This window comes from Dermacentor variabilis, chromosome 6 (genome assembly GCF_050947875.1).
Source record: "Dermacentor variabilis isolate Ectoservices chromosome 6, ASM5094787v1, whole genome shotgun sequence".
Taxonomy (NCBI): domain Eukaryota; kingdom Metazoa; phylum Arthropoda; class Arachnida; order Ixodida; family Ixodidae; genus Dermacentor; species Dermacentor variabilis.
Window position 1 is genome coordinate 197,923,972 of NC_134573.1, and position 19,207 is coordinate 197,943,178.

General features: G+C 49.0%; 1 protein-coding gene and 1 non-coding gene across 4 annotated transcripts in view; both read left to right on the forward strand.

The window, feature by feature from the left end:
* LOC142586048 (intermembrane lipid transfer protein VPS13A-like) overlaps nucleotides 1-19,207 on the forward strand; it is a 935,034-nt gene that overhangs the window by 845,517 nt on the left and 70,310 nt on the right. The gene's annotated exons all lie outside the window — the stretch shown is intronic.
* On the forward strand, nucleotides 6,661-6,735 carry TRNAS-GGA (transfer RNA serine (anticodon GGA)). Its single transcript has one exon. It is a non-coding gene; the product is annotated as a tRNA-Ser (tRNA).

Sequence of the window (19,207 nt, forward strand, 5' to 3'; positions counted from 1 at the left end):
ACAATACTATCGTGACGTTATACTATCGAATACATAGTGACGTTAAACAACAAAGTAGCAATACTGGGAAAGACAAAACTACCATTTATTGGGCGAACCTGTGCCCACTATAACAGGCTACACTCAATGCTCAACGAAAGCGGTGAACGCAGTCGGCGATTGGCGAAAATCTGCTCAGCGGGTCAAGCGCGCCGGCTTTTATAGATCAGCCGTCGAATGTTCCAGAGTAATCGCTGGGACCCGCATGCCTTCCACAAAGTTCTACACCATTCGCGTCGCGCATACATGCAATCAGATTACACAAGGTTCGCCGACAACAGACAGCGGATAGACGCATCGATAACATTCCAGAAACTTCCGATACATGTAGACGCGTCCTGCGCTGAGCGATAACATTTCGTGGATGGTAAAAGTGCTCACCCGTAAAAGATAAACGAGTTCACATGTCAATTCCACCCTCTCAAAAGGCATCGTCCTGATGCTGCAAACATAACAGCAGAGTAAAACACATAAGGACACTTGTTAAATAAAGTAACAAAAAAAAAAAACCAGGGCGACACAGTCTAAAAAAATCGAAAGTTCAGCTATGTGACGTCCCCAAAGTTCATTAGCGCTGGTGAAACGGCTTTAGACGCACAACACGAACTACTTCAGGTCGTGAGCGGCGCTGCTGTGAATGCAAAATGCCGTCAGCACGACCTACCTCATAGTCCAGTTTGCCAACACCTCGGATGACCTTGTAGGGTCCGAAATAGCATCGCAATAGTTTCTCACTGAGTCCTCGTCAACGTATTGGGGTCCAAACCCAAACACGGTCACCAGGCTGGACGTAGCGTCGTCGGAGGTTGTAGTGTCTGCTGTCGGTATGCTGCTGATTCTTGATCCGTAGGCGGGCGAGCTATCGGGCTTCTTTGGCGCGCTGCATATAGGTAGCGACGTCAAGAGTCAGTCACGTGCGGCAGCATGGCGTCAAGAGTCGTCGTCGGGTTCCTGCCGTAAACCAGCTTGAACGGCATGATCTGTGTTGTTTCTTGCACCGCCATGTTGTAAGCGAAGGTTACGTACGGCAGGACGGCATCCCACGTCTTGTGCTCAACATCGACGTACATTGCTAGCATGTTGGCGAGAGTCTTGTTCAGGCGCTCCGTGAGACCATTCGTCTGCGGGTGGTAGGCAGTTGTTCTCCTGTGGCTTGTATGCTTGTATTGCAGAATGGCTTGGGTGAGCTCTGCTGTAAAGGCTGTTCCTCTTTCAGCGATGAGGACTTGTGGGGCAACATGTCGCAGCAGGATGTTCTCGACGAAAAATTTTGCCACTTCGGCTGCGCTGCGTTTCGGTAGAGCTTTAGTTTCAGCGAACCGGGTGACATAGTCCATCGCCATAACGATCCGCTTATTTCCGGATGTTGACGCCGGAAATGGTCCCAACAAATCCATCCCAATCTGCTGAAATGGTTGCCAAGGAGGTTTGATCGGCTGTAGCAATCCTGCTGGCCTTGTCGGTGGTGTCTTGCGTCGCTGACAGTCTCGGCATGTCTTGACATAACGGGCGACATCGGCGGTCATACGCGGCCAGTAATACCTTTCCTGTACCCTCGACAGCGTTCGGGAGAATCCGAGGTGCCCAGCGGTTGGATCGTCGTGTAGGGCGTGCAGTACTTTTGGACGCAGCGCTGATGGAACAAGAAGGTAGCTGGCGCGGACTGGTAAGAAGTTCTTCTTTATGAGCAGGTTGTTTTGTAACGTGAACTAAGACAATCCATGCCTAAATGCCCTAGGGACTATGTCAGCGTCCCCTTCCAAATACTCGACGAGGCCTTTTAGCTCCGGGTCTGCTCGTTGCTGTTTAGTGAAGCCTTCCGCGCTTATTATTCCGAGGAAGGCATCGTCGTCCTCATCGTCTTGCGGCGGGGGATCGATAGGGGCGCGTAATAGGCAGTCGGCGTCAGAGTGTTTTCGTCCACCCCTCGCCCCACGCAGCATTCCAAGGAAGACTGACATTTGGTGAGCCACTGACCACCGCCCGCTCTGCTTTCACTGCGGAGAAGCCGGCCATGTGTACCGCCGATGCCCATACTGCGACTTGGGACTGAGAGGGTTCGCCGTCAACGCGCCGCGTCCACAACTTGGGGAGCACCCACACGACATCGCCGACTACCTAGCCGCCACTCAGTGAAACTCTCGACGACCATCCCGTTCGCTGTCACCAGGGCGCTACTTGTCGCCACAACGACGACCATACGCTGGCTTGGGACTGGCTTGGCTTGGCTTGGAACAGCTGGACCAGCGACGACAAACTGCGACATGTCTTCCTCACATTGAAAGACGCTGCCAGGATGTGGTTCGAGAACCGAGAAGCCACCTTAATGACCTGGGACCTGTTCCGAAGCGGCTTCCTGCAGACATTCACAAGCGTCGTACATTGAGATCGAGCCCAAGCACACCTAGAAACCCGAGTGCAGCTGCCTAATGAGACCACCGTGATTTTTATAGAAGAAATGAGCCGCCTATTCCGCCATGCCGACCCGGAAATATCCGAGGAAAAGAAAGTCCGCCTACTGATGCTTGGTGTAAAGGAGGAACTTTTCGTCGGAATGGTACGGAGACCACCGAAGACAGTCGACGAGCTTCTTCGCGAGCCCACAAGCATTGAGAAGACACTGGAAATGTGGAACCGGCAATTCAACCGCCACACGAACTCAACAAACTACGCCGGAGTTCAGTCACTGGCCACCGCAGACATGAGCGAGGCTATCCGAGTGGTTGTGCGGGAGGAGCTACAGCAGCTGTTCCCTTCATCACAGCCTCAAGTGGTTTTAATTGCCGACGCCGTCCGTGAGGAGCTCCAACAACAACTCGGAGTAGCCCCCGAATCACTGCAGCCTCAGCCGCAAGCGATGACATATGCCGCTGTAGCCCACCGTCACGTTTCCTCTCCACCCCAACGGCAGGGCCCAGTGAAGACGCAGTTCCGTCATCCGCCACCACCCCCTCCTAGGCACGCCTACCCAGCACCTCCACCAGATGTCACGTGGTAGTGATGTTAAAGAACACAGTAGCAATACTGTGAAAGACAAAACTAAGATTTATTGGGCGAACCTGTGCCCACAAAAACAGGCTACACTCAATGCTCAACGAAAGCGGCGAACACAGTTGGCGATCGTCGAAAATCTGCTCAGCGGATCAAGTGCGTCGACTTTTATAGATCAGTCGTCAAATGTGTAAGCCTTGTGTAATCAGATTATACAAGGTTCAGCGACAACAGACAGCAGATAGAAGCATTGATAACATTCTAGAAACTTCTGATACATGTAGACGTGTCCTGTGCTGAGCAATAAGATTTCGTGGACAGTAAAAGCGCTCACCTGTAAAAGATAAACGAGTTCACATGTCAATACGTACACAAGTAAGCTGTACGTTACGTGGCTCCTGTCATGATAAGACATTAGGGAAGTCTGACTAGCAAAAACGAAAGTGTATCCAAAAACGGGCTTAGATGCCAGCTTCAGTGATTCAAAGGACAGTGGAAGCTCTTCCCCCCTTTCCCATAGAACAAAGTTTCAGGAGGTGGGCTGCAAAAGAGCGACATGGATGAAAGGGGAGCTTGAATGTGAAAGCAAGGGGATGGCTAGTGGTGGTCCAAAGGAGGGGAAGTGTCATGGGGCGATCCCCTTTCCAATGCACAAAACATTGTGGTCTCACTCATGGTGGGCCTCTACCTTATTGTGGATCATATTAACCATAACTGCTGAGGAACGATCAGTGATAAAAATTTCACACACAGATAAAGATGGGACAAGCGTGTGCATTAAACATGGGGGCACTGTTGCTCCCCAGCAGACCTTCGTGTTATCGAAGAGCTTCTCATTTCTGCTACTTTACCAAATCGTCAACCACGCTGTGTAGAAGAAAAGCATTAAAAAATAATGGGACTTGCTTGTCTAGGATACACATAATAAGCACCCCTTATTTTTTCTCTTTTTTCTTTCCTTTGTCTCCAATTTCCATTGTGTTAATAAACTTGAGAAGAGCTTGCAGTTAGGCTAGTTTGTACACACTGGTAGGAATGAAAACAATGCAAAAAAACATGACAAGAAAGAAAGACCTACAAAATGCTGATTTGCACACAGCAAAATTTATCAAGGATGGGGGTGCTGGGCCAAGGAAGCTAAGAAAATGCCACAAAAGAAAGGTGGGAGGGCAGGTAGGGGAATGGCCTCAAGGTCCACGCAGAAACATAAGTATAGGAATGTTAGCAGCCGCAGCGTCATTCAACAAACCAGTGAATGTTGAAGAGTGTGACAGTGACTAATGGAAAAAGAATTTTAAGAAGAGGATAGGGGTGATGGATATGAGGAGCGGGGGGATGCGCATAAAAGTTGTCAAGAACAAAGTTGGCGGGTAGTTATGAACAAAGACCATCTCGTCACTGCCCGATCACTCAACACCAGACAGTCGTTCCAGTTGCCTAGCTGAGGCTCACCTACCCCATAGTAACACATGCTGCTTGCTGTGGAGAGCCCATCCTAACTAAATGTCTCAGCAATTTTCAGAATAGACAGGTTTCAGGAGACACGACGCTTTCAAATCTCTCAGAGCTACTGGCCCTTATTTTACTACGAACTATGAATGCTGTAATTTTCACAAAGGTTTCTAAACAGAAAGCAGCCCTGCTTCGGACTAGCTGCCTCATCAATTCCCGAGTGTGATCATATAACAATATCTGTTGCGTGATTAATTAATTATGGGGTTTTATGTGCCAAAACCACGATCTGATAATGAGACACACTGTAGCAATGGACTCCGGATCAATTTTGACCACCTGGGATTCGTTAGCATGCACCTAAATTAAAGTACACAGGTGTCTTTGCATTTTTCCCCCATATAAATGCGGCCGCCGTGGCCGGGATTTGATCCTGCGACCTTCACGGTCCTGCATTTAAGCAACCACAGCGGCTCCTGCTTTGTGTGATGACTACAATACCATGCTAGCAAGTTACTTCCAAACATCTCTTCAAAAAAGTCGAACAGCAGATCGCCGAAAGTGAGTGAAACTTGCGTCATATGATACTATTGATGTTCTAGCGGAAAGCTCCATTCCTGTATATTTAAGTTTAGAATACTATAGCATGCCCACATTGCCGAAAGTGCGATTGAGTGATAGGCGGCTTGCAAAGTAGTGCCACTCTCTTCCATATGTAGCCATGGCCGTACCACTCATTAGAAGGTCTGGCTGGAAAACAACCTGGGCTGAAACAAGTTTGGCCTGCAACAAGAAGACACAGATGGCGTAGAGGTAGAACACTGCCTCGCGTGCAAGAGGTCCGTGGTTCAAATCCCGGTGCCGCACAATTTTCCACCAGATTAAAAAAAAAAAAGCCGCATGTTGATACAATTGCATAAACAGGCCTGGAGTATGGCCTGATCCCGGTGACCAGAACCGGTAATGCACTCCCTCACCAGAGCAGGATTGGCCACCCTGGTGTAGTACTTGGCCACAACCTCCTATATGAATACAACAATCAAACCCCGGCCCTCAGTCCCCAGCAGCTGCGGAGCAACTGACCACGGCGGCGGTCAGACCTACGACGCAGCAGAGGGTGCTAAGAATCCCTGGCTCCAGACAGGCCGCCATTGGAATATGAACCTGCCAACGTTTAACGCTAGAACGTTATATAGTGAGGCGAGTCTATCAGTACTATTGGAGGAATTAGAGGGCAGTGAATGGGGTATAATAGGGCTCAGTGAAGTTAGGAGGCCAAAAGAAGCATATACAGTGCTAAAAAGCGGGCACGTCCTGTGCTACCGGGGCTTAGCGGAGAGACGAGAACTAGGAGTCGGATTCCTGATTAATAAGAATATAGCTGGTAACATACAGGAATTCTGTAGCATTAACAAGAGGGTGGCAGGTCTTGTTGTGAAACTTAATAAGAGGTACAAAATGAAGTATGGGAGGGGCCTTTGCCCTGCAGTGGGCGTAACCAGGCTGATGATGATGATGATGAAGAAGACACATGATAATACGCTGTCTTTTTTTGTTTGGCCCCGTTTTTAGTGCTGTTTGTTTTTCGAAGTCATGTACCAGCTAGGTCATCGACATTATATAAATGTATCAATTTGTAAATGAAATTTTGGTTGTTCTTTTTTATATCATTTTTAAAAATAGCTAAGGATAACAGAATAATTTGATGTGAAGTGGGTGGACGCCTTAGCAATGAAAAACGTTTGTCAGAAGTTAAGCTAAGTGTTGTTTTGGCAATGCAAATGCACGCATCCTTGTTAAAGCATTCTTCTCTGGGGAGTGCCAGGAGTTTGTCTTTGCATGGTGCACGACTTCCACATATGCAGATTCAACTTCGCCCTGCCATCTGCTAGCCGCCTGGTTAGCTCAGATGGTAGAGCGGCTGCCCCGGAAAGGCGGTGGTCCCGGGTTCGAGTCCCGGACCAGGACGAATTTTTCTTCAACTCTGAGGTTTTTCTTCCGAGGAACCCGTATGGGTTTCCTTTGTAGCAGTTGCTACGAACCGGTGGATGTCTGAGTTTCCCTTTATCAATTACTTCTCTCCACCTTGCGGGTTTCCGCAGAACTACTACGTCAAACACTTACCTTTGCTTCGTGTGTTGTCGACAAATTTCGACTTCGCCCTGTTATCTGCTAGCTGCCTGGTTAGCTCAGATGGTAGAGCGGCTGCCCCGGAAAGGCGGTGGTCCCGGGTTCGAGTCCCGGACCAGGACAAATTTTTCTTCAACTCTAAGGCTTTTCTTTTGAGGAACCCGTATGGGTTTCCTTTGTAGCAGTTGCTACGAACCGGTGGATGTCTGAGTTTCCCTTTATCAATTACTTCTCTCCACCTTGCGGGTTCCCGCAGAACTACTACGTCAAACGACTTCCACATATATGTACACAGAGAGAGAGGTGAAGGGGGAGGAGCAGTGGTAGTTGTTAGCAGAGAACCCCCGCCCGCCTCCTCCCGAAATAAATTTCTGGCTATGCCACTGTGACCACACCATCAGTGAGTGCATCAAAAAAGGTCAGGCTGAATGTGTAGACACCTCTCTAGAGCACGGAGCAACGGTTTAGTACCTCCCACACCATACAGTAATCCGCCAAAAAGCTATCACTACGAAGATATGCATAGTGTTTGATGCATCTACCTATGAACCTGCCATGTCATAGCTCTACGATATCTTGGACAAAGGGGTGAAACTTGGTGCTGAGCTCTTGCAACTGCTTGTACAGTTCAGGATGAACCTATAAGCAGTTGACAGTGGACATCCGGAAGGATTTCCTTCAAATTTGAGTTCGGCAAGAAGACCACGATGCTCTCCGCTTTCTGTGTGTCGACCGACTAGCTGATGAAGTGGAAACAGTACCTTCCATCGTCGAATGGCGAATGACTTGTGTGCTCTTCGGAGTGTTATCTAGCTCTTTCTTTCTATCTGCTACTTTGCAGCATCACTTCGGAATGTGGAAAAAGACAGCCAATAATGGCTACGCACCTACAGACATATTCTACGTGGCCAACCTCGTCATGGGAGCTTCCACTGAAGAAGAGGCCCTTGAAATCTACGATGCTGCATTGGCTATTTTATCACATTGTTACGTGAAGAACGAGTCAGTAAGATGAGCAACTATTTGCAGGTTATATTTGCAACAGCGTTTGCAGCACTGACCGGTTAGATTCACAGCACGAGCCCAGTTCGTTCTTCCTCCTCTTTTCTCGAGTGATGGCGCCCACATGCCTCGTTCAAACAATCAAATACCACACGTGCGTAGCATAATCTCCTGGTGGCACAAGTGACGTTCCGGAGCGTCTAAATGTCATCACTGGGAGGGTGATACTGCTTCAGTCGTATCACGGGCACAATATCACTGGACTGGGAAGCAGATGGGGCATCAGGGGCGATCTCGTAGGTGATGGGAGTCACAGCACGAAGCGCTCGGTATGGGCATCTGTAACAAGACACCAGTTTTTCTGACAGGCCGACCTGATGTGACTAGGACGATAGAAGCACCGAAGAACCAGGCAAGAAGTGCACGTCTCGGTGTCACCGGTCATACAAACGTCTTTGACTCTCTTGGCATTTCAGAAGGCGGTCACAGGCAATTTCCCTTGTGTAGGCACAGCGGGCGATGGCATCAAGTGCATGTTCACTGGTCGGTGCCGCGTGAACAGGGAGGGTTGTGTCGAGGGGCAGTGCTGGTTCTCGGCCGAACAGAAGGAAAAAGGGGAATAACCGGCTGTGTTGTGGCGCAAGGAATTATAAGCAAATGTGACAAACGGTAGAGTGAGGTCCCAGTTAGTGTGGTCGGAAGAGACATATTTTGCGAGCATGTCTGTCAGAGTGCAATTGAGATGCTTCGTGAGGCCATTTATTTGCGAATGGTTTGACGTGGATAGCCTGTGCCTCATGGCACAGGACTGCAGGATGTCTGCAATAACTTTTGATAGGAATGCCCAGCCACGTTCTGTGAAACATTGTCACGGAGCTCCATGTAATAAAATCACGTCGCGTAGAAGAAAATCGGCGACATTTGTGGCGCAGTTTGTAGGAAGCGCTCAGGTGATGTCGTAGCGCGTAGCGTAATCCATGGCCACAGTGATCCACCTGTTCCCAGAGCTAGAAAGAAGAAAAGGGCCAAGTAAGTCCAAACCAACCTGAAGGAATGGTTCTGCAGGAATGTCGAGTGGTTGAAGGTAACCAGCAGGGAGCATCGATGGTGTCTTGCGTCGCTGGCACTTCTCACACGTAGCTACATATCTTTGAACGGAGCAAGCAAGCCCTGGCCAAAAGAAGCGTCGGCGGATCCGGTCATAGGTACATGACACAGCCAGGTGACCAGCAGTGGGAAGGTCATAAAGTTTGTAGAGAACACCCGAGCGAAGGTGTTTAGGGATCACAAGGAGTAATGCAGGACCGTTGGGGTGAATGTTGTGGCGGTAGAGTATGCCATCTTGAAGTGTGAATAAGCGAAGGGAACTGTCGGCAAGTGACAATTCCAGGTGGTCAATGATGATACAAAAGGACGGGTCACGGCGCTGCTCGTTGTCGACATGGAGCAGTGGAAAAACAGAGAACACAGGCGTCGGTGTCAGTATCAGACGTAGAGGTCGCGTCTTCGACTGGGTGGCGAGAGAGGCAATCTGCATCCTGGTGTTGGTGTCCCGACCTGCAAGTCACTGTGTAGGGATATTCTTGTAGTCGGAGGGCCTAACGACCGAGCCGGCCAGTAGGATCCTTGGGCGACGAAAGCCAACAGAGTGCATGATGGTCTGTGATTACTGAGAAAGGCTTACCATATGAATATGGGCGGAACTTTGAAACAGCCCAGATGAGAGCAAGACATTCGCACTCGGTAATCGAATAGTTGCACTCTGCAGTTGTCAGGAGCCGGCTAGCATAGGCTAAAACGTGGTCGTATCTGTGTTGGCGTTGCGATAAGGCGGCGCCGATCCCATAACCACTGGCATCGGTTCGGACCTTTGTAGGTGCAGACGGGTCAAAGTGGGCCAAGACCGGTAGATTGGTGAGAATCGCGATAAGGCATAAAAATGCGGCAGCCTGAGGGGAACCCCACGTAAAAGGTACATCTTTCTTCAGAAGTTCAGTGAGTGGTCAAGCGGTTGCTGCGAAATCTTTCACGAACCGTCAGAAATAAGAACAGAGCCCCACAAAACTCCGGACGTCTTTGACAAACTGAGGTACAGGAAAAGCAGTTACAGCTCGAACCTTCTCCGGGTGGGGTTTTACTCCGGAAGCATCGACGAGATGGCCTAGCACTGTAATCTGTCCGCACCAAGTGGCACTTCAATGAGTTTAATTGGAGCCCAGCCTTGCAGAAGACATCAAGGATAGCTGTGATGCTCTCAAGATGCATCTCCAATGTAGAAACGCCACGTGCCATTTTTCTTTTTGACGAGCATGACTGGCAACGCCCAAGGACTTGATGAAGGCTCAGCAATGCCTCTGGCGAGCATCTTGTTTACTTCTTGCTGAATGACTTGCCGCTCTGCCGTGAACACTCGATACGGTCGGCGATGAATGATCCACAGCATCACCAGCATCACCAGTGTTTATCTGATGTGAGAACCAACGCCTGCTTAGCCCCGATGCGAAGTCACAAAAGTATCCTCGAGCAGTGGCGCCCTTACCAAGAAAAGCGGTTGCAACTGTAAACTGGACCGAGACATGCCCGCCTATTGTCAATGGCGCGACGTAGCTGGCCGCACCTTGCTTTTTTATTGAGCGGCCGTGCAACGACGATCCATTAACACACAAGACTCTGTGGTGGAACGGTCCTTCATCGTTGTCACAGCCTCATTTGCAATGGCTGGTGAAGATTTGTTCTGATCTGATTCTTCACCAAAGGCAGCTCCTTCAACTGATGCCCTTGCTAGCGAAAACAGTGAAGTGATACAGTATCAGCTTGTCTCACCACAGTAGGGGCACCCCCTGTGCCTCCACACAAGCCACTGCTTGAGGTTGCAAGCTTTGGACGCCTCTCCCAATTACTCCAAGTAATGGCTTGGATTATGAGAATTTGTCAGAACTCTTTGCAGAACAAGCCATCTTGGTAGTTAAATGAATAAGCCACGTCCAACGGATGTCAGTCTTTGTCTTCAACACAGGATTTTCGTTTTGCCGAAGCAGGTAGGGTAGTTGGTGGCCGCGATGATACACTTATTCTCTGATGTTGACATCGGACAGGGCCCCAATAAGTCCATCCCAATCTGCTGGAACAGTTGGTGAGGGTGTTCAATAGGCTGTAACAACCTCTTGCGTCGCTGACAGTCTCAGCATGTCTTGACGTAATGGGCGACATAGGCGTTCAGGCTTGGGAAGTAATACTTCTGAATCCTCATGAGCACGCGAGAGAATCCAAGGTGCCCTTCAGTTGGATCATCATGAAAGGGGTGCAGAACCTCTGCCTACAGTGCTGATGGCACAACGCGAAGGTAGTTGGCACAGACTGGTGAGAGGTTCTCCACAAGGATAGCAGCTTGGGCTTGTTGGTTTTCCATCCTGCTGTTAACAGCGCAAAATGTAGACAAGAGATGAGACAAGAAGACACCACAAGGATGTTGTTTTTCAATGCAAATGAAGGCAGTCTATGCTTAAATACCCTAGGAACAACTTCGGTCTTGCCTTTCCAAGTACTCTAGAAGACTTTGGAACTCTGTTACTGCTCACTGCTGTTCGACGAAGTCATCTGCCCTTATTGCTCCTAAGAAGGTGTCGTCATCGTGTCGTAGGGGGGCATAAGAGGAGCAGTCAGCATCAGTGTTTTGGTGCGGGCTTGTAGATCACAGTGATATCAAACTCTTGCTGTCTCAGGCTCCACCATGAAAGCCAGCCTGAAGGATCCTTTAAGTTCACCAGCTGAAACAAGGTGTAGTGGTCACTTGGAACTTTGAGCAGCCTACCGTACAGGTAAGGTTGAAATTTCACTGCAGCACAAATTATCGCAGGGCAATCCTTTTCCATCATAAAATAATTGGCCTCTGCATTTAATAGCGACTGGCTAGGTAGGCTATGAAGCATTCAAGTCCATCTTTTCTCTGGACAAGTACGGTACTGAGTCCTATGTCACTACTTGCGCCAGTGTATATGTATTTTGGCATCAGAGTCACTGTCAAAGTGTGTAAGTGCTGGTGGCGACTGCAGGCATCATTTCAATTTTTGAAATGTTTCAACCTGTGGTGTTTTCCACTTCATATTGTGAGTGACGTGATGGTGCTTGGCCCAGTTGGTGTGGGCTGCTACAGATGGCGCAACGTGACCTGCGCAACAAGTAGCCGCACCGACATCGTCACCTACCTTGTCCTGCTTCCGTTTCCGGGAGCCTCGCTTGTTTTTGCTGTTTGCCCGCGATGGGCGAGTCAGTCAAGCCATTGCCGCTGGAGTGATCAGTCGGTGTGTAAAATGTAACCTTAACCCGCATTAAACCGTTACCCTACTATGCGAGTCTTCCTGCGTTCAGCCCAAGCCTCACATCTGGCGCAGTCGACCCCGAACCTCTGCCAAGCCATTCAGCCACGGCAGCGCAAGAATGACGGTCAGTACGCCTCTTTAGCCGCATTCGTCATTGTACTGGCGCCCTCACGCCGCCGAAGGCTCATTCCTGAAGATACTTCTGCCATTTTACCGCTCGTCTGTGTTCACTCCGCATCAGAAGAAAAGCACGGCCATCAGCTGAAGAGTGCCGTGAATGTATTTGATTTTATAGTTGTATTTTATACGCTGACGACACAACAATTTATTCTTCTAACACTTCCTTGGAATCGCTAATATCTCACCTTAATGCCGACGTGGTTCGAATCGTTAATTGGTGCCGAGATAATATGCTCAGTATTAATGCTACTAAATCGAAATTTGTAATTTTTTCATCCGCGCAAAAAAGTGTACAGGAGAAGCCATGCATTAACATTGGTCTGACTTCGCTTCAGGCTGTTGACCATGCAACATTTCTTGGAGTTGAACTGGACAATCATTTGAAATTTACAAATCACATATCCTTATTAACGCGTAAAGCAGCATATGGTATCAGAATACTAATCAAAGTCCGCCCCTATTTTCCTATACGTATATTAATTTCACTCTACTACGCATTTATTCACAGCCACATCTCTTACTGCATTTCTTCTTGGGGTAATACTTACGCAACTCACTTGGCACCCCTGCAACACACACAAAACCAAGCTTTGAGAATAATAAGTTACAGCCATTTTTCATGTAGTGCTCTGCCATTACTCCGCACATATAATATTTTGTCCGTAGTGGATTTAAATAAATGTTGTCTTAGTGTCCTGACGTATAAATTTTGTCGAGGAGAATTACCAATTTCGTTGATATCAAAAGACCAAACCCCCCATTTCACTGGCACTCGATTTTCACACCATAATAACTACCTCCTACCGAAACCAAGGACTAACTACGGCAAACTTACTGCGAACTTTTTGGCAACATCTATATGGAATTCACTACCTCCCTCCATTAAATCATCTCCTTCCATTCATTTATTTAAGAGGAAAATTCGTCACCACTTCTTGGGAAAGTGATTGTGTTGTATATTTTTTACGCTTCTGTATGTCGAATAATACACCTTGTATCTGCTTTTCGTGTTTATACTTTGTTGTTATTACTATGACTCGACTTTGTTTGTTAATACTTTCTGTTCCTAGGATTGCTACTGCTGTTGTTAACCGCTTTAAGTAAACTTTTTCTATGTATTTTTTGTTGGAGGTCCCTCCTCAGTCTTTGACTATGGGACCTCCTAGAGTTACTTCTGTAAAAAATTTCAAACGCTCAATAAACTGAAACTGAAACTGAAAATGTGCACAACTAGCCCGGAACTAACTTGAATCCCGCACATAACCTGTGGCTTAGCGCTCACTCGCCTAGTCTCCCGTGCGCCCAGCCTCGCTTTGCAGTGCATCATGCCAGGAATTATTTGGGAGGAGCTTGACTCAACGACCATGTCGCGGCTCGGAGTCGACCTTATCCGCGATGAATTGGCCCGACGCGAGTTAGAGAGCACCGGCTCTAAGGAAGAGCTCATTCAGCGCCTCGAAGCCCACATTCACCAACGTCGTGAGGCAACGCTACGGTCAAGCGTGGAGAGGGCGGGTACCGCCGGCAACTCAGGTTTTACCCTTGATACCGCGACGCTCGAAAGTCTGGCACTTCTGTTTCAACAGCTGCCATGCCCCTCGACTACAGTTACCACACTGCCAGACCTGTCGTCATCGATTGCTTACTTTGATCAGTCTCCAGCACAAAATGTTAATGTCTGGCTCAATGACGTCCGCCGGGTACAGCAGCTTGCCGCATGGGACGACGCCACCACCCGTCTCATTGCCGCAAGTAAACTGAAAGGCACAGCTCGTAATTGGCACCTCGCTTTTGGAAATCACCATTCAACCTGGGAAACATGGAGCGCCGCCCTGAAGGAAACATTTTCATCGGAGCTCACCCTCATCAAATGGCAGGAACGCATCATAAAGATCAGACAGGGCCCAGGCGAGAGCCTACAAGAGTACGCTTACGCAAAGCTGCGTGTGGTTGAAAGCTGCCCCGTCACCCTTACCGATGCCCAGAAGATTGATTACCTACTACAAGGTCTTCAAGAACCACATGTCATTGCGGCCATCGCCGCTAATAGGCCGTTAACAGTGCGTGACTTCATGTCCACGTGCACAAGCCTAGACAAGTGCACTCAACGTGCCCATGACAGGGCAAGCGTAAAGCAACCGCTGCTTCCACAGAAGCCACCCCCTCGTTCATCTCAAAGTGGCTATACAGGACGTCGGCAATATAACTTCCAGCCACCAGCTCCGCCAACAGCTACAACAGTACAGCCAAGACAGCGCATTTCCGAGTTGCCCAAGGAACAACAGGAACGAAGATACGAAGCCATTTCTGCACAGTATGGGGCTCCAGCATTCCAGAGCGGCCAAGACATCGCACAAGCAACCTGTTACAAGTGCAAAGAGTTAGGGCATTTGGCGTCGGCATGTCCCTCGCGTAGTAACAGGGCACCACCGTCAACCATCCCTGATGTCCAACAGCCACGGGCTTTTCACAGTATGCCTGAAAAACTTGAAGGCTCCCAACATCAATGTCCATTTTTCACGGCGGCCATTGCAGGAGTCGGTGAACACAAAGCATATCCGGACTCTGGCTCAAACGTGACATTGATTTCTAAAGCCATCCTACCTTCCGCAGTGATCTTGCCATGGACTAATTTCCCTCTTGCCGTCGTTGGGGGTGGTACAGCGCTACCAGTTGGGTCCGCCCTCCTTAAGATAACTATTGGCCCTATCACTGGTGTGGTTGAGGCAGCAGTTTTGGAGAACAACGTCCTGCCCCTTATTCTGGGTGAAGACTGGTTTTTGGCAGCGCGAGCCCGCTTGATCTTCCAGCCACCAGAGCCCACTCAGCTACAACATCCAGCCACGGGTGTAACGCTTCTAGCCACTCAGCGTCTGGTCCCGCGAATGGCCAATGCCGTCATTTTAGCCCGCTCAAAACTTTTTGCACTGGCAGAAGCAACGTCACAAGACTGTCTACAACGAGAACCCTTACCTTCGCCAGAAGAGCCTCCCTGGCAACTTTTGGCGGCGAAGACAGTGCCGCTGAAAAGCAGCACTGCCACACTACAAGTCTGCACTACGGTGCCTGTGACGATCCACCCCGAACTCCCACCAGCCAGCCTAGGCAGCCAGCTCTCCCCTGAACAGCAGTCTGTCATTGCTGACATACTGGCCAAGAACAATGCCGTCTTTTCTCGCCATGAAGATGACATTGGACATTTTACTGACACTCAACATCGCATTGATTTGCTGCCCAATACTGTGCCGTACAGCCGCAGCCCTTACAGATATACGCCAGAAGACAGGCAATTCCTCGAAAGGCAAATTAAAAAGCTTCTTGCTCAAAATATCATCCTCCCTGCATCTGGCCCGTGGGCATTCCCAGCCGTTGCGGTGTCTCGCTGTGGAAAGAAACACTTGTGTGCGAATTACATTCCACTTAATGAACGTACGATCAAGGTTGTGCACCCCCTACCTCTGGTGGATGACATCATTCAGGACATCGCTGGCTGCGCCTACTTCGCCACAATGGACATTAAGTGCGCCTACTGGCAAGTCAGCCTGAGACCCCAGGACTATGAGAAAACCGCATTCATCACCCACCATGGAACTTACATGTGGACCTGAATGCCATTCGGATTAAAGAATGCGCTGTCCACATTTCAGCGAGCCATGCAACTGGTATTCCAAGACCTTCAGCCTCGCCCGGATAAATGCGGCATACGAGTATATCTCGATGACATCCTTATCTATGCAGAGTCATTCGCCACATTTGCAGACTTGATGGAAGAGGCCCTCCAGTTGCTGCATACCAGTGAACTTAAGGCCTCACTTGAGAAATGTTCCTTCGGTCTCGCTTGCATCAAATTTCTTGGATTCATCATTTCAAGCGAAGGCCATCGCCCGGATCCAGAAAGAGCAGCTGCCATGTACCATATCGCAACTCCCCGAAACCGAAAGGAAGTCCTTTTCTGGATACAGACAGCCAGCTTTTACCGTCGATTCATCAAGGGCTTCGCTAAAGTGGTAGCCCCTCTTCAAGCCCTTGTCAAGTCGTCCACATTTCTGTGGTCCCCAGAATGCGAAAGTGCCTTCCAAGCTATTCGCTCAGCCCTTACAAAGCCACCACTACTTGCTCATTTCAATCAATATGCAGCAACAACAGTAACCACTGATGCTTCTGGTGAAGCCATAGGAGCAGTGTTGTCACAATTTCAGGATGGAGACGAACGCAAGCTTCACAGTAACGTGTGGGAAGGCATCGCAGTACATTGGGCAATAACAGTGAAATTTCGTCAGTATCTAATCGGAATCAAGTTCGTCCTAGTTACAGATAACTGGACTGTTGCTTGCTTGACGAAGTGTGTGAAATCATCTCGCAGATTTACTTCCATGCTCATGGACTTGGTTGAATTTGACTTCTCAGTCAGACACTTGCCTGGACGGCAGAATGTTGTAGCTGACCATTTGTATAGACTTTCGTGTGCAGTCACGCACTCCGCTCAAGCGCTGGTTACCATTCAAGAAAAAGACCCCGAATGCAGTGCAATTCTTCAAAGCCTTGCTAATGGAGATGCCCCGGCCGGGTTCAACCTAATTGCACGTTGTATTGTAATTGTATAGCACGTTGTTGTTCAACCTACAACAACGTGCTATACCATCGGACACCTTCAGGACGATGGCGCTGTTGTAGCGCCATCGTCATTGCGTCCCGCCATTCTCCAGGCACTACATGATGGTGCAGGTCACTTCGACGTCAAGCGGACTTTACACAAAGTGCAAGACCGCTACTGGTGGCCAGATATGGAAAAGGCAGTCAAGAGCTACGTGTCATCCTGCCAATGCTGCCAGCAGTATAACCGTCCAACCTCAAGAAGTGTTGGTTTTCTTGGCAAAATGCCAACTTCAGATGTTCCTTTCTCGAGCATTGCTATCGACCACATAACTATGCCTCCCAGCAACTCATCACGGTACATACTGAACGTGATTGATTTTGCAACTTGCTTTATTGCTCCAGGAGCCGTTCCGTCAACCTCGGCACGCGAAGTTATTCAGACTTTGCATAAAGTATTTTATTGCTATGGTGCACGTGACCACTGTCTCTCAGACCATGGGTCGGCCTTTGAGTCGACAGAGTTCAAGCGGTTCATGCATTTACATAACGTTGAGCTGCACTATTCAACAGCCTACCGACCTGAAGGGAATGGCCTTGTTGAACGAAGCAATGGAACATTACTTACAGTATTACGGAAAATATGTGCTTTGGAACCTTTATCATGGCCTGCAAAGCTCCATGAAGCAGCCTTTGCGGTTAACACTTCGGTGAATTCGAGCACCAGCTTTTCGCCATTCCAGTTACTCTTCAGCTACGTGCCTAAGGTTCCTCTCCAGCAACAACGGTTGCTCCAACAAACCGGCCTTGTTGAGCGTGTCCTTGATGTAACAGCGCAACGTTCAGAGGCATCTGCCAATTCAGAAGCAGCTCAAGCCACCCGCAAACGCCACTATGATAGTACCCATCGCTCTCATAGCTTCACAGTAGGTGACCTAGTATGGATCAAACGTCAAGCACCAGCGCCCCACGAGAAAATGGCATCGCGCATCCGAAGGCTCTACCATCTCATTGAGCAGTTGACTGCATCCACATTCAAGGCTTTGCGTGTGTCAGGAATGACAGCTCGCCTGCTTAACCAGCCAAGAACTGTGCATGTTTCGCAAATTAAGTTGTATGTGCCTCCGTCATCTCCTGTGGCACACCTTTCGTCCAGCCTTGAAGGGGAAACATCCGCCACTACAGTCCCTGATGATGAAACTGCCATCCACCAAACACAGCCTCAGCGCCAACAGCGTGTGCGCCACCTTCCCCGTCACTTGCGAGACTTCGTGCTTGAGTGACTATATGGACGCCAAGTTAGACCAAGGGACATGGTCATCCGGACGGGGGTGGAATGTGAGTGACGTGATGGTGCTTGGCCCAGTTGGTGTGGGCTGCTACAGATGGCGCAACGTGACCTGCGCAACAAGTAGCCGCACCGACATCGTCACCTACCTTGTCCTGCTTCCGTTTCCGGGAGCCTCGCTTGTTTTTGCTGTTTGCCCGCGATGGGCGAGTCAGTCAAGCCATTGCCGCTGGAGTGATCAGTCGGTGTGTAAGATGTAACCTTAACCCGCATTAAACCGTTACCCTACTATGAGAGTCTTCCTGCGTTCAGCCCAAGCCTCACAATATTGACATCTTATTTTGTTAGAAGGGTCAGATGCACTGCGATGCAAGTCCTAGCTTGACAAAGCATCTATAGTAGGCACACAGGCCATGGAATCTGCACACTGTCTTCTTGTCAAAAGGCTGTGGAAACTTTGGGATGGCAGCTGTTTTCTGTTGGGATGGACTCCAGATTTTCTGATGATGTGGCCCAGGAACAGGAGCTCTTTTGTGTGTGAAGTGGCTCTTTCCCGGCTTAAGGGTCACTATGAAAGACTTGATTTCTTCTAATACAGTACGTGGCCTCCTAAGTGATCGTCAAAACTCAAGGCAAACACTATGTTATTCAAGTAAATGAGACAGGTCTGCCAAAGAGGGTAAATCAGATGAGTTAGAACTTATGCATGGTAGCAGCACCATAGCAAAATGGTAGCAGTGCACAACAACAACAAAAAAAAGTCGGACAAGCGGCTGCTAACACTGTGCTGGAACATTGCAGGTGCCTAGCAAAGCCCAAATGGCATGACCTTGAATTCATAGAGACCATTCAGCATATCAAAGGCAGTCTTCTCTCGGTCCCTCTCGTAGACTTCTATTTGCCAATAGCCAGTCTTGAGATCCATCAACAAAATTCACCAACGATTATGATACTCCCTAAGGCAAAATTTGAGCGCAACTCTATATTTGTTTTCATTTAGTGATATTTTGGCTGGCGCAAACAATCTGTCTCGTGTGGCACATCGCAAATGCAGCGAAGTGCAGTGCGACTGCCTCGCTAATCGTGAGATTGTGAGAGGCAGTGTGTGGGTGACGTGTGGGCGCGATTCACAGCTGCCGCCACAGGGAGATATCTGCTAATGCAGCACTTTGTTTCCACGTATAGGTGGTATGGTAAAGGCGGATGTGGTGAG